This window comes from Lagopus muta, chromosome 3, assembly GCF_023343835.1.
Source record: "Lagopus muta isolate bLagMut1 chromosome 3, bLagMut1 primary, whole genome shotgun sequence".
Taxonomy (NCBI): Eukaryota; Metazoa; Chordata; class Aves; order Galliformes; family Phasianidae; genus Lagopus; species Lagopus muta.
In genome coordinates, this window is record NC_064435.1 from 64225359 (window position 1) to 64236704 (window position 11346).

Below are 11346 nucleotides of genomic sequence, written 5' to 3' on the forward strand. Positions count from 1 at the left end.
TAATTTACTAATGACTTTTTCAGAGCGTAGGTGTCCAAAATGCAATGCTGTTCTGTAGTTAGGCTCTCAAAGTCCTCAGATGTGGCAGACTGCATCCTGTCCATGTGTTTTTATTTGAAAACTCAGCATTGGACTTGCCTTTTCCATGAGAATGACCTCAGTTTGCTGTCTGACGGAACTGCTGGTTTCTTTCTACAAAACTGTAGAGTAGTAGAGTTCTTACTGTTTTGTTCAATGATGCCTTTGATTTTTTTTTTTTTTTGGTTGTTGTTTTTTTGCTCTTGAGATATTTCTCCATTTTGTTCCAAGTATTTCTTAATTGTATACATAGCAAATTCTACCTGTGATTCCATAAGTAAAGGAGATTAAGTGGCTTTTCTTTTAGCATCGGGATACATTCAGTACATGTCCTTTTCTAATGCTGCTTTTCCTTTAGATGGGAAGATTTCAGTTTTCACTTGCTTCTTGAAAAAGCATAATCTGTTTCTAAGAAATAGTAAGACACTCTTTAAAACCATCTTCACACCCATACTTTTCTTTTTTCTTTTTGATAAATTTAAAGCAAAATTGTTATTTTTTTTACAGCTGGAAACTGTGGTTAAAAATGATAATGAACTCTCTCACTGATGAAAGTCAGATCTTCTGTATTAATTAATTAGTTGTACTTTTAAGGTGAGCGTACAGTATGGTTCAATATTAGTTGAGCCTTGCCTGGATGTATCATTAAATGGATATGAGAGAAGCATGTGTACATGGCTTCTTCCTGTGATGCAATTTTCTAGTGACTGAGGCATCTTCTGTTGAAGCAAAACCACTGCCACCATTTTCTTTCATCTCTACTAGAATTAAGCAGTTCTTCAGTTCTTGCTGCTTTTTTCTTTTGAATGGGAACAGACTTAATTAATATTGATTTATTTTTTTTCCTCTCAAGATGCAAACACTTAATTGCCACTGGCTTCACAGTAGTTCCAGTGCTGGGGCAGTGTATTTTATTTTTTCTGAGGCTGAAATCTTCTACGCATAATATCAGTAACAAGTCCTAGTCAAGATGCGTCTGGATGACATGCTGCGCGATATGGTTTAGTCCTAGTGGTGGCAATGGTGATGAGGAGACGGTTGGACTGGATGATCTTATAGGTCGTTTCCAACCTTGTGATTCTTGTGATTCTTGTGATTCTCTTTGTCTGAAAGAGAAAGCAAAATTGTGGGGTATTGTGAGGTTCTCCTTCAAAGTAGCGCAGTTGAGCACGTCCTTAGTTTCTTTCAGTTCAGATGTGTGTTATGTCAAACCTGACTAAATGTGTCAGACATATCATTTGGCTCTCCAAGTAGGTTTGCAAATGCTGTGATGTGTTTGCACAGGAAAGTGACCTTAGGTATTCCTCAAAATAGTAGGAAGCCATTTACCCTTTGAAATGTAATGTTGGCCTTCCACAATAAAGAGCTATTAGAAAGTGCTCTGTAGTGTTGAGTGAGATGCAGTTGATAAAGATTTCATTTCTGCTTTTATGTATTTCCTGTGCTAAAGTCTAGCAAGGTAAAACTAGAAAACTAAAGAAAACTAGAAAACTAAACCCAAGTATAATGAAAAGCTGAAATAAGCAAAGTAGATGACTCTCTCCTACAGCTCAAGAGGTGTTTTTAAAATTTTTTTATTTGCCTTTTTTTCTTCTTCTTGTTTAATATATCAGTGTTACTGGTCAGTTTTCTACCATGGATATTACAAGAACAGCCCAAGGACATATTTTCTGTTGTTGTGCTCTGCAACCACTGACATTAGTGAAAACATATATGTATTTGTCTGAGAATTAATCAGACAAAGATAAGTAGAATTCTCCCAATACACATTTATTCAGATAATTCACTCTGTGTAAAAGACCACATATTCAATTTCTCTGGCAGCCCTGAAAGGCCTGCCAAATATCTCTGTATAAATCCTAACAATCTAATATATTTTCAGGATATTTATTGAAAAAATCAGAGAAGGTATTTCATCTTGTAAATAGAGTATATGGATGAACTCCTGGGAGCAATGAATATTCCGGAGGAAAAGATGTGACAGAGGTTTTCATCTATTTCCATTCAGGCATTGCCATCTTAATTGTAAAGTGTCGTTTTTTGACGAGGATTAAAACAGTGTTCTGAGTCACAATAATCTCCAGAATAAAACATGTAAGTCCCATCACCATAGTTGGGTCAGTTGGTTGAAAGTATTCAACAGCAGATGAGAATTGATGAAACATGGCTCCCTGAGTGTGATATTCCACTTCATTTGTCCAATGAAATGGAATATTAAATTACTGATTTTATAAAATATATGTGGACTTCTAAAGTTTAGATGAACCTATTATCATTTTTAACTTGTGGTCATTTTTAACTGTCCGTGTCTAAGAACCTGAATGAAGTTCAGTGACTGACTCATGGAAGACATCTACTTTCCTGCAAGGCCAGGCCTCGCCTATCCTGTAATATTTGACAGAATTCTGTCATTTGACTGCATTTTGGAAAATGCAGATGTTATTTTTTGTTTGTGACTGTCGCCCATGTATGCCAAAGGAATGCTGTCTTAGTTTTTAATCTGTGAGTCTGTATGGATACAGTAGGATCTTGCTCCATCCTGTTATCGTCTTTTCAACAGACTCTTTGGGCACTGAGGGCCTTAACCTATGCATTTGGACTTTCCTTCTAATTTGTTTATTTTCATCCTTTCTCCTTACAGTGAAGTTGCTCCATCTCCTTTCTAGGTGCTATTCGTGCTTATTATTATTATTATTGATCTCACCGGGGCTTTTGCACAGCAGGCACATTCCCTGTATCTGCCCCATTCTTCCAGGTATATTTTTTTATGGGAGCTTTTTGCTCCCTTCAAAGTGCTTCTCTAGCTGTTTCCATCTGCAAATTAAGAAAGAGAGGGATACCAAAGATGATTAAGGGATTGGAGCACCCCTCATGTTGGGAGAGGCTGATAGATTTTGGACTGTTCAGCCTGGATGAGAGGAGGCTCAGGGAGGATCTTGTCAATGTCTGTAAATACATGCAAGAAGAGTGTAAAGATGGTGGAGCCAGGACAAGAACACATTTTTGTGAAACAAAGCACCTTCACCTTTTTCTGCTGTTGTAATTGATTCTTAAGAGATCATGACTGCTAACAGAATTTTAAAAAAATTCCTAGGAATTGGGCTTTCCTTTAATAATATGTTTACAGAGGGAGAGGGAGTGAGAGAAAGAGACATATATATTTTTTGTTTTTCATACAATTCAAACCACTTTTTTCTTTTGTCAAGAAGGTGACAAAATTCTTTGCGCACCAATGAAATCTGGATGACAGAATGGGGTCGCAGAGATATTAGTTTCTTACGAGTATGAGACTGAAGTATAATACTTGGTAAACGAAGAAGTTGCTTCTGTATATTTGATCTGAATCTTGCTGATGTGGTATCTTGTTACAGACTTTACAGCTAGCACATTTAAAATTTTCGCTCAAGCTTCATCCTTGAATTCTGGTGCTTCATGTTATAGTGATTGTGCTTTAAAAAATGTAGACTGTAAATAAAGAATGCAGCCTTCAATAAAATAAGGGTCTCTGAAAATTCTAATTTCTGGGATGGAGGGAGTTGACCCTGAAAACTCTTTAGGAAGTTAGATGAAAAGTGGTGCCATTTCTGCTGCATCAGCCACTTTAACTGATGTGCTGTTTCCACTTGTCTCTGGATAACTTATTGTGAAATACCTGCATTTCTGTGGCCTAACTCAGGTGTATGTTATCAACGACTGGCTTTCATGCATTTTTGTGTTCGCATGCAGTTCCTTGATCCTATAATTTCACAAAGGTGCTGCACTGGAACTGAGTGAAAACCACAGTGTGAAAACTCTTTTGACAGGACAGGCAATTTCATGGGGTTGGTTTATTTTTTTCATCCCCTTTTTTTTTCATGGCAAAGGTTAAAGCACGAAACAAAAATGGTCCTCTGAAAATCACAACCTCCGAATCCCCACCCAGATCACTCTTAACTTTCATGTACTGGATAGCATTAATATTGATTATAAGAACGCAGTATTACTAATTTAAAACTGGATTTAAAGTTAATAATAAAGCTGAAGTCATAATTTTACCACTAGAGAGGGAAAGACAAGCAAGTTAAGGAGAAGAATGTCAACAAGAGGAGAGATCTGGGCAGACAGCAGGTCTGACTAATGAACTGCTGCTTTTTAAGCTGCTCCTAGATATTATCCCATGCTTCTCCATACTCACCTTTTAAAGATTGTTGCAGAATGTGATTTTCTTAGGAGTATCAGAGTGTCTTTGTGATTGTGGTGGCTTTTCTGAATGTTATACTGAAAAAAGGCCTCACTTCATGAGTAGATGCTGACTGCGTGTTTCTTGATAGAAAATGGTTACTGAAGACACAATCAAGCCTATTCTAGAGCCAACATGAAACCTGAAAATAATCCTGTCCATGTGCCCAGCAATTTATTTCATCTTGGTTGTGGTACCAATATGTCTTTATGAGAGTCTTTGCCTTGTGGAATGCATTTGAGGTAGAAATAGTTCTTGAATTTAGACCGGCTATATGATGGAATATCTTGGGTGGTACATTGCGGGCTTCACAGTAGCCAGCTCATGCAAAGTACTCTCTGCTATTCAATCCTGCACATTAGTAATACTTTCCAGATGCAGAGAATCCTTTTTTTGATTTAGAAGGAATGTGTGGTTGATATTGGTAAGAAGAGCTGGTGGAACATTTCTGCTATATCCTGTGGTTCAATGCATAAGATATTGATATTGGCACATTTGGCTGGATTTTTTTACTCCTCCTGTAATTAGGTTTCCTACTTTTGTAACCAGTGGCTTTTATGGTTGTGTATGCTTGGCGTTTGGACACTGATGGTGGACCACGTGTCTAGACTCATTCCAACTCGTATGTATATTCTTCAGATTTCTTGTGATTTAGTTAAGAGAGCAGAGTTTACAAAAATCTAAGAATTAAATGAATTTACTCTTCCTTGCTCAATGTTATGCAGTTTTGTACTTATCTTTATGCTCTGGAATGATTCCAATGTGAAGAGTAAGAAGTATATGCTGTATGAACTCCAGAGGCTTCATTATGTTTCTAAGATCCCAAATCTGACACATGGCACACTGATCTTTTTCCTATAGTACCTAAAAATGTAGTTATGTGGAGAAAGAGAGCAAAAATGTGCCTAATTCTGAATGCCAGTGGAGGAGGTTCATAGAATCATGGAATGGCTTGGGGTGAAAAGGACCTCAATGCTCACCCAGTTCCAATCCCCTGCTATGTGCAGGGTCACCAACCAGCAGACCAGGCTGCCCAGAGCCACATCCAGCCTGGCCTTGAATGCCTCCAGGGATGGGGCATCCACAACCTCCTTGGGCAACCTGTTCCAGTGTGTCACCACCATCTGGGTGAAAAAATTCCTCCTCATATACAACTTAAATCTCCTCTGTCTCAGTTTAAAACCATTCCCCCTTGTTCTATCACTATCCACCCTTGTAAACAGCTGTTTCCCCTCCTGTTCATATGCTCCCTACAAATACTGGAAGGCACAATGAGGTCTTCCCAGAGCTTTCTCTTCTCCAAGCTAAACAAGCCCAGTTCCCTCAGCCTTTCTTCACAGAAGACGTGCTCCGGCTCTCTGATCATCTTAGTGGCCTCCTCTGGACCTGCTCCAAGAGTTCCATGTCTTTCTTGTGCTTGGGGCCCCACACCTGGACGCAGTACTCCAGATGGGGCCTCACAAGAGCAAGTTGGTATAAATACCAGAGAAAGACATTGAAAAACCTATATAACATGCTTTTATGAACTTGTGTCTATCACGTTAAAAGTCTGCTTGTATGCTCATATCAGGGGGAGGACACCTTGGCTCTTTTAGTGCTCCGTGGTAATTATGAAAATGGATGTGCTGGCTACATGCTTTCCACTGAAATGAGAAAAATCCTGCTCGGACCAATCATAGTAGGTGCAGGGCATCTTTGCATTAAAGACTCTTCATCTGCAGTTACCACGCTTTGTTGTCTCAATATATAAAACCAGACTGGGGAAGAACTCCCAGAGCACCTTGAGTACTGACTATTCATCAGGTCTCAAGTCCTCAGGAGCATTGATCATCTTCTCAGTAGTGACAAAGGGATCAGGTTCTGGAAATAACTTCTGCTCCTGGAAGAAGCCCCAGTCCAAATAAATTGAGAACTTCTGATTAGAAGCATTTGCTGGATTTCCATATAAAGCATTGGTTTTTATTATTATTATTTTTTCAAGCTTTGTGGCTTTTCAGCAGCCTCCTTTCTCAAGTTGTTCAATTTTCCAACTAGAAGTACTGAAACATTTTCTTCCCTGATGTCTGCAGTGATTCTTTTTTTTTTTTTTTTATTTCCTGGTTTTAGGCTATCTCTGCTTGTTACTTTTTACTGCATTTATACGTTATCTCCTTCAATTTTCTTCTATCTCTTTGAAGCATACTGAATTTTAATGAATATGCAAATTACCATTAGCCTTCCCCATCCACTTGCTGGCCTGCTGCAGCTCTCCTCATGCCCTCTCGACATTTTAAGCTTTATATCCAGATGGTGCTGGCTAGGAAAGAGAATTGCTCTCCTGTGCAATTTTCAAGGGGAGGAGAATATTCTCCCTAGTTTCTGTGGGAAGGGATAGGAAGAAGGTATAAGATTGAATCCAATGTTAATAAAAATAATATTTTTAATGTAATCCAGGTGCCCTTGAGGAGAAACCCAGAAAACGGTTTTATTGAAAGAAAAACAGTTGTTTGGGGGTTTTTTTGTTTGTTTTTTGCTGTTCACTAAACAGCAGGCTTCCTGGGCCATCAAGGTGTTCAGGGTTATCAGCACAGTGGGAACCTGGATTCCAGCTTTGAAGGCAGCTGTCAGAATGCAGGTTTCCCTCAGATCTTAAATTAACTTTATTTACTGTAAATGTGTAGCAACTTTTTTTTTTTCTCTCTCTCTGTTGAAAACAGTGGTAGCATTAGTTCTCAACACTAAATTGCCCATAGATTAGTAGCAGTGTAATTACAGTGGAATAATGCTCAACCTGCAGAATATACGCAGTCTTACAGTAAGAGGACAATGGGGAAGGACTTAAAGCTAAAAGAGGGGAGATGTATGTGAAATATTAGGAAGAAATTCTATACTCAGATGGTGGTAAGGCACTGGAACAGTCTGCCCAGAGAAGCTGTGGATGCCTGATCTCTGGAGGCATTAAGGCCAGCTTGGATGAGGCCCTGGGCAACACGATCTGGTGGGGGGCAGCCCTGCCCACAACAGTGGGGTTGGAATTGGATGATCTTTAATGTCCCTTTCAACCTAAGCCATTTTGTGAATACCTCAATTGTCTCCCAAACATGGCCAATGCCACTGAAGATAATAAAGGGTTGTACACTACAACCTGTGTATGCTAAACTTCCAGGGAGTCTCTTCTGTGTTTCTAAATGTTGTGTGAGGGTACAGCTATTGTGAAGTCCCCTTAGAGCTTGGAAGTAGCTTACAACTGCTTGTTTCTTTTTCTTTTTCTTTTTCTTTTTCTTTTTCTTTTTCTTTTTCTTTTTTTCTTTTTCTTTTTCTTTTTCTTTTTCTTTTTCTTTTTCTTTTTCTTTTTCTTTTTCTTTTTCTTTTTCTTTTTCTTTTTCTTTTTCTTTTTCTTTTTCTTTTTCTTTTTCTTTTTCTTTTTCTTTTTCTTTTTCTTTTTCTTTTTCTTTTTCTTTTTCTTTTTCTTTTTCTTTTTTAACGTGGCAGTCCAGTGAGCTTATGAAACAAACTAAATATTTAACAGAATCATAGAACCCTTACAGTTGGAAGGGACATTTAAATGTCACCTAGTCCAACTCCTCTGCTATGAACAGGGACACCACAGTTAGATCAGACTGCCCAGGACCTGATCCAGCCTCTCCTTGAAAGTCTCCAGGGATGGTGTATCAGCCACATCTCTGGGCAACCTGTTTCAGTGCCTCACCATCCTCACTGTAAAAGACATTTTCCTTATGTCCAACCTAAATCTACCCTCTTTAAGCTTGAAGCCATCTCCTCTTTTTTATAAGCCCAGATCCTGATAAAGAGTCTATTCCCTTCTTTCCTTTAGCCCCCCTTTAGACACTGAAAGGCCACTATGAGGTCACCTTGGAACCTTTTATTCTCCAGGCTGAACAGCCTCAGCTCTCTCAGCCAGTCCACATAGGAAAGGTGTTCCATTCCTTGGATCATATATGCAGCCCTCCTCTGTACCCATTAAAAGACAGCTCCATGACTCTCCTGTACTGAGGACTCCACATCTAGATGCAGTGCTTCAGGTGAGGCCTCAGCAGCACAGAGTAGAGGGGCAGAATCACCTCTCTCAACTTGCTGTCCTTGCAGAAATTTTACTACTCCTCAATTGTCTTATTTTTTTTCTTTATATATGCAGCTATACAGTTTTATCCCTTTTCTCCCTTACTTCCTCCTGTATTCACAATTTTTTCTCTTTTTTTTTTTTTTTTTTTTTTTCCCCCAGCATTATTTGAGAGCTAGGAACTGCAGGATAAGGCTTAAATCAAGCATAAAACCTCACACTTTGGACAGCTGCCAGGGTTGGGCACACATGAATAAGATCATGAAATTTGGCAAGCACTAGCTTCATTGCCAGTATCAGCATTTTGGCCCTCTGCTGCAGGAATTGTACTTGCGGCTTCATTATAAGCATTACATAAAATTATAAGAATTACTGTATTAGGCTGTTAAATGGCAGCCATTTACTGGTTATTTATAAATAAAGACAAAGACCTCTGAAAATATTTAACCAAATACGATTTTCGCACTTAATGGCACAATTTCTTTTCTTTCTCCAAGGTGATTCTAAGAGTGAATTTAAAATTGCTTGTAGAAAATACTGACTTACTGTCAGAGTTGTGGAAGGAAAGAAAGAAAAAGCATATGTGTAGTCGTGAGCTAATTAAGGCCACAAGTCCAAAGACAAATTTGGTATTGTTAATTTCTACTAAATGTCTAGATAGGTTGGACATTTTAATGTGTTATTTCCATGCTGTGAATGGAATTGTTTTGCTTGCCTTGCTTTAGGTGCCAGAGACTAGTCTTTACTGCTATTATTGACTACTGTTTTTGTAGGCTAACATAAAACCTTAAAGCAAAATTAAAATACCAGTGAAAGTGCATTGTATATCTGATTGCTAAGCCTCTTCAGGAGATACTGAAGTTGGAAGAGTTTTTATAATATAAAATTACTTCTAGTTAACTGACAAAATCTTTGCTGAAGTGTTACTGCTCTGGTTTTGTTTTTAATGCAATAAACTGATTGAATTCTTCATTGGTTAACATAATTTTGTGTCAAACCTACCAGAAATCTGAAGCAAACACTAATCTGCAAGATGTAAACTCCAAATGTCAAGTACACCAGAAAGGTTTCCTCTTCTGCAGTGAGAATGTGTATCACATGCTTGTCTCAGTGTTCATGTGGCTTTTGATGAGCATAAACCAATTGGAGCATCACTAAAAGTACAACTTCAGGATTTTGAGGGTACAAAGCACCCACAACTCCAGGTAAAATTGCAAGCTGAGATGTATAAACTAGTACTATCCTCAGTATTCAACAGGGCAGCTGGACAACACAGCATGGCTGGCAAGCAAGTTCCTGCCACAACCCAGCGTGCTGGGGAAGGGTGGCAGGGCTGCAGAGAGTGCCTGGTAACTGTGTTTTTGTAGCATTGTCAATTTCTGCTTCATATGGGAATGGAAACTGCCTAGTAATGGTAGGCACGTCTGTACAGTACAGGGCCAAACATACTGAAGAGTATCTTCGTATGTAGATCATTACTTTGCTGGAGGAGAATGTTGCTTTCCAATCGCTGTTCTGCAGGGGTGTTACGTTTAAGTGTAAATAAGTGTACATCAAAACACAGATTCTCTTTGCTTATTGTAGCACTTGGTGGAAGATGCAAGGGCATGATGATATGTCAGGTTCTCTGTTCAACTTGGAGCCCTTGTCCTTCTGAGTTTTCCTTATATACCCTTGATGTAACTCCAAATGGCTTTCTTGATATCCCAATTCCTGTGATGTACCAGTTTGAGGGCTACGAAGATTGCAAAGGGCCTGGGGGGGAAGATGTATGATGAGCAGCTGAGGTCCCCTGGTTGGCTCAGCCCAGAGCAGACGAGCTGAGCGGAGGCCTGATGACAGCTGCAGCTCCTCACAGGGAGCAGAGAGGCAGCGCTGAGCTCTGCTCCGTGTGACAGCGACAGGGCCCAGGGAACGGCATGGAGCTGCGTCAGGGGAGGGTCTGAGTGGGTATCAGGAAAAGGTTCTTCACGTGAGGATGGTGTGCATGGAACAGACTGCCGTGGGTGGTAGTCGTGGTGCCAGACTTGTTAGAGTTCAAATTTCGTCCTTTTTTTTGCAAGTGTGTTGATCTCTTTGGAACAAGCTGCTCTCTGCAATTCTTACGTTTTTCCTTTAGGTCATAGTATTTCCTACTGATTATAAATAGTTGCTTTCTTTTTATTTTCTAACTGGTAAGTAACTTCAGGTCCTGTTCAAGAGGTCAGTGAACCTTAATGCATTCTTTGTTGAGCTGCACCTCACTTCACCTTTGTTTGCAAAACCATGATGAGGGTAGGATGACAGTGTTTCAGTGGGAAACTTTCACACATGGAAAGTGAAGGCTCAAAAGTGAGGTTGAATTAATGCAAAAATTAAGTTCCCAGAGCAATATTTTCTCTGCCTGCTTGTGTTTGTCTATTGTGTCTTTGTTTTTTTGATACCGCACTTTGGTGAAGGGGAGGGAATATAGTCTTGTTATTACAGCATTATATTTACATTATATTTAACAAAATGCATGGAGGACGGTTGCTCTGTTTGGCAAGCAGAGGTTTATTGGCAGCATCTGGTAACCTTTTTTGTGTTGCAAAGAATATGGCCGCATGAAAAAGATCCCTGTTTTGTAATACTTGTTCTTGATAGAGGAGTGTCACGGGCACTTTTCTTTTCAGACAGTTCTTAAGGCCTATCTGCAAAATGGGGTGGTCTGCAGATGGCTGAGGAAAGTACATAGCTTTCCATGCAGTGCAAGACTTAGCACTGTGCTTGCCAGCATCTCACCAAAGGTACAACCCTACAATGATCACCAGCTTCTGTGTGACTGCAGGCCATGCTGGAGAGCTAATCCCATCAAATGAGTTCTGTTCGCCTGCTGTTCCCTGAGATGAAAAGGAGAACTGTGTTTACTTAGGTGCTGCCTTTCATCATGGTCTGGCTTCACTTGTGCTGCTGTATGCCACACATACGTTCCTGCAGAGCCACAAGAGCATTTACTTGTGCTTGCAAATTT